This window comes from Petaurus breviceps, unplaced genomic scaffold (assembly GCF_028583685.1).
Source record: "Petaurus breviceps papuanus isolate PSGF00001 unplaced genomic scaffold, PetGlider_PUasm1.0 90686, whole genome shotgun sequence".
NCBI classification, from domain to species: domain Eukaryota; kingdom Metazoa; phylum Chordata; class Mammalia; order Diprotodontia; family Petauridae; genus Petaurus; species Petaurus breviceps.
The window spans coordinates 8,839,804-8,844,314 of NW_027187309.1; the positions used below are offsets into that span (position 1 = coordinate 8,839,804).

Below are 4,511 nucleotides of genomic sequence, written 5' to 3' on the forward strand. Positions count from 1 at the left end.
TATTTTTCTTGGAAGCTTTTGATGCAGGAGTTTTGACTTTGTTGTGTTCTTATGGTTCCATGTTTTGATTCTTTTTCTCCCACAAAAAAGGATTCTATGGTCTGTTTGTGCTTCCATTGCTTGCTTGTCTTGCCAGCCAATTACTTGACTTTTGAACTCTTTGTCACAGTAGAACTTTGCTTCCAGAGTGGAGAGAGCTGTATCCCAAGTTGCTGGGGTTTTCATAGTTGTCAAAGCCATGAAGAGGGTGCTCTCTCTATAGCCATCACAAGCTCTAGCACATTGGCATTTCTCACCCCAGGACCACAATTCAAGTCTGTGACCAAGATCCAAGAAAGTCAACGCAAGAGCAATTACTCTCTGAATGCTTGCTTGGACCCTCTATTATCTGTAGGCCAGGAACTCCAGAGTCAGACTTGTGATAGCAGTTGCCTCTGCCATCTCTATCACCCTAGGGAAAGTGGCTGGATCATGCTCTTCTCTCCCCCAGTTCTAACAGAGTTCCCCACTGTCCTTTAACTTTCTGTTTGGTGCATATGGGTTGAGAAGTCTGGAAACTCCCACAGCTGCTGGTGATTCACTCTCCTGATGTCTGCTCTGGACACTCTGTGTCACTGGTTGGTGCCTTCACAGGTATTGGATGGCAGGGCTTGCATAGAACTGATCAGGTCCCAAATTGGTATAATAGACCCTTCCTGTGGGCCTGCCAGGCTTACTTCAGTGGAAGATTTTTTTCCCTCTGTTGCAATTACTATTATATTATCTCACCAGTTAGAAGTGAGATATTATATTATCTCACCAAAAATTCAAACAGATATTTTCAGCATTTTCAATAATCCCTTCTCATGAGTTCTAGCTACAAAATTACATGAATATACTACTATAAGAATACTGTAATTTTACATTTTTTGCTAGAACAGTCCAAGTTTTAAGAGACCTATTACTTTGTTATTATTAAATGTGGTCTTTTGCTTTGTAACTTGCCACATAATCTAATTTGATGGCAATATCTCAGATGACCATAGTTGAGAAAAATTGGCTATGATAGTTGACAAATAACTCAGTGTACTAATCAGTTTGTCTACCAGAGTCTGGACCCAAAAACAATACCTTTACAATTAGCTATTTGGATTAGAAAAATTTGAAAATCTAAGGCAATTCCTTGGACTAGGATTTATTGACCCCTATGAGCATCAAGCTGGGGCTTCATTGAAAAGAAAATAGCAGGAGTCTTACTGAAGTAATGATTCTGGATACAGTATGGGTCATTTCCACTCCATCCCTTCTCCCCCTACCATGCTCATCTCACTTTTTACCCTGGGAGCTGTGAGTAAAGGGATAAGAATTAATTCATCCCTCACCCTATTCTCACCATATGACCTCCTTCCTATACACAACTAGTTGATAGAAATGGGAAGTCATGCCAAAGTTACAATTTCTATGTTTTACCTTGCTGGACAAACCTACTTTGAAAAGGGAGAAATAATGCTGGGAGAAAGAGAAGGACAAGCTGTGAGGAAAATGAAGAAATTAGATAGACATGTAAGCAGCAAGTGTAAAAGAATGGTAAAGTCTTCCCTTCCTGGTTCTGCAGGAAACAAGAAAGCACAAAATGAGAAGAGTATGCTAAATTCTCATAAATATCACTCCACTCTCATCAAAAAGGAATATTTGAACTAAAAATGAGAATTGACTTTATGTGATATAAAGAACCCTGAATTGGGTGAGAATTAAAAGAGTAGAAATATGTGTGGTCACATTTTCCTCTCTGTACTTCAGTTTTTTTCATCTGTAGAACGAAAACATGACTCATTCTCCTTAACTTACACAGGTGTTCTGAAAAAACAGAGTCTTATGTGAGTTGTTAATGGCATTTTCTCAATCATGTCTCAACTCATTGGACCTCCTTAAAAGAGCACTGAAGCAGGTGTGGGAAGTTTTAAGTTCTAGTCCAAGGTCTAATACTAAAATGCTGTGTTACATTGAATAAATCCATAAGATCTGGTCCTGCTGGAGCTTGCCCCAGCATGTGGACTGTGGCGCGGTGGCCATGAAAGCCAGCATCTTGAGGATCCACAGCAAAGACCATCACCCAACAGGTGGTATCCAAATAAAAAGTAAAAAAAATAGATCACCTTTGAAAAATATGAAAAATGATAACAAATCAGAAAAGTCTAAATATAAGCCACTCTGGGGAAAAGTCTTTTATCTTTATTTGCCATCTGTTGTGATCTCTGAAGGACTGGAAAAGGAACTCAAGGAAGTAGGAGGGAGAGTTGACAAATTTCTCAGCAAAGACATGTTACCTAATTTCGAATAAAAGGAAGGAAAATATGCTCAGACATCAGCATGTATTTCTCCTGTCCCAAGATGGGAATCAACATGTACAGAAAGAAATACTTCACCTCATCTCAGCTGTGATGGAAGTTCATTCAAGACTCTAGATCTAGTATGTAGGAGCAGAGGAAAATTATTAGTTGAAAAAGCTATCAAGGAACATGAATTCATGCCTTCAAATAGTATCCTGTCAAATGCTTTAACCTGGGGAGTGAAAATTCTCCATATTGATGACATTAAATACTATATTGAACAAAAGAAAAAAGATTTGTTTCTGATCAAGAACTCAAGCATGTCACTAAGAGAGGTGGAAAAACGATTAGGTATTTAGAAAACAAAAAGAAGGCACAAAAAGCCTTTTGTAAAGGTAGACAATTGAAGTCACCATTACAGACCATTTTACCTTCAGCTGTCCAATATACCTCTTATAAATTATTCTGTTCCTAAGCCCTGCAGTCCTTTTGATTTGGACACAAACACAAGCTAAACAAAGGAACAGAACAGGCTGTGAAGCCTATTGAAGGGTGCTGCCCTCCCGCAGAGCCCTGCCTCAGAGAGAACAAGGACACTGTGAGTGCTGCTCCCAGAGATAGGAGGTGCTTCAGACCCATCTTCTAAGTGAACAACACAGAAACTTTGCACAAAGCACTCAGTATCGAGGTGCTGATGATATCATATCCAACTTGGTGTATGACTTTGTAGAATACAAAAGCAATATATCCAGAAGAGTAAAATGCATTATTGTATCTTTTGAACAAATATTGGAAGTACTTTTAAAAGGAATGAACCTGAAAAACAACTGCAATTGCACCATGTTTCCCAAATGACTCTCAGGGAAATACTACCAAATAGGTGATAAAACAGGATTTCCAATATCAAGAAAGCAGGGATCCTTCACAGAAGGTTGCCTTCAGTTAAGCACCCATAGATTCATTTGCTTCACCCAGTCCATGTCCTTACAACTCAACAAGCAAACTCCAAGAGCATTTGGATTGCAGAAAATCATATATGATAAATCTAGCGAAGGACATTAAGCAGGATGGTACAACTACCTCTGAATAAAGATACACAGGGATAGACTCCTGAAGTTTCCAATCATAAAGGAACTGTAGATGAAAAAGACTTAGAAAACTAACAACAGAATGCTACCCATATATCCTAGAGACACATATGCATGTGTCTGATTTTGACAAAACAGAAAAAAAGCGTGTCAACTAAAATGAAAGTCAGATAGTACAATTTTTTTCAGATACTGGTCAGAAGAAAAAAGGCATTAGTTCCCCACATGGTAATGATTCTAGTTTTAGAGTCACTAGCAATTCACCAGAGCAGCATACTGGTCAAGCCAAGGTAATATTCCATAAACATCCTGGTGAAGAATCCCAAGAAGTGAACTTTGAAAGCACAAATAGTTTGCCTTAAAGGAAGTTGCACTAAAAAGTAAAAATACTATTAGGGAGAAACAAAAAAAGAAATCAGGAGAAGAACACCAAAATACATGTAAAGAACAAAGCAGAATTTCCTGCTACAAAAGAAGAAAACAGTATTTGTAGTTCACCAATCCAGTCTTTAGTGGAATTATTTCAAACCAGTGAAGACAGTTCTGAATTTCTGGGTTTTACAAGCTATTCTGAAAACCACAGTTCACCTGACACATTAGACATGTGGGAGGAAGAAATGGGAATAGCTTGTTGTCATGTTTCTCTCTTCTCCATTTTCAGCCTCCACGTTTACTGGGTTTTAGAGGAGTTTTGTTTTTAATTTGTATTTTTCACAAATGTCAAGTATTGCATACCTGAAAAAAATGTATATATATATATATATATGTATGTATATATGTAAAATTATTGTTTTATTATTTGTGTGTCATCTGTACATTTTAATAACCAAATATAAATATTGAGAATAAAGATGATTATTAGTATTTTCTTTAAAAAAAAAAACAGAAAGAACCACAGAAACCATCTAGTCCTAGCCTCTAATAACTTGCCCAAAATCTCAAAGGTAGTCAATAGCTGAATTGAAATTTGAACCCAGGTCCTGTGACTCCAGAACTAGTGCTCTTTCAGATCTACCACAATGTTTCTTTATTCCTCAGTTTCCCCAACAATAACATTAAAGTGATAGACCTGATGATATGTTTTCTTTTATCTCTGACTTCCTCTGATTCATCG

General features: G+C 37.5%; 1 pseudogene; it reads left to right on the plus strand.

Annotated features, from left to right (window-relative positions):
* The first annotated feature begins 2,050 nt into the window (after positions 1 to 2,050).
* Positions 2,051 to 4,081, plus strand: LOC138144083 (protein DBF4 homolog A pseudogene; annotated as a pseudogene).
* The last annotated feature ends 430 nt before the right edge of the window (positions 4,082 to 4,511 follow it).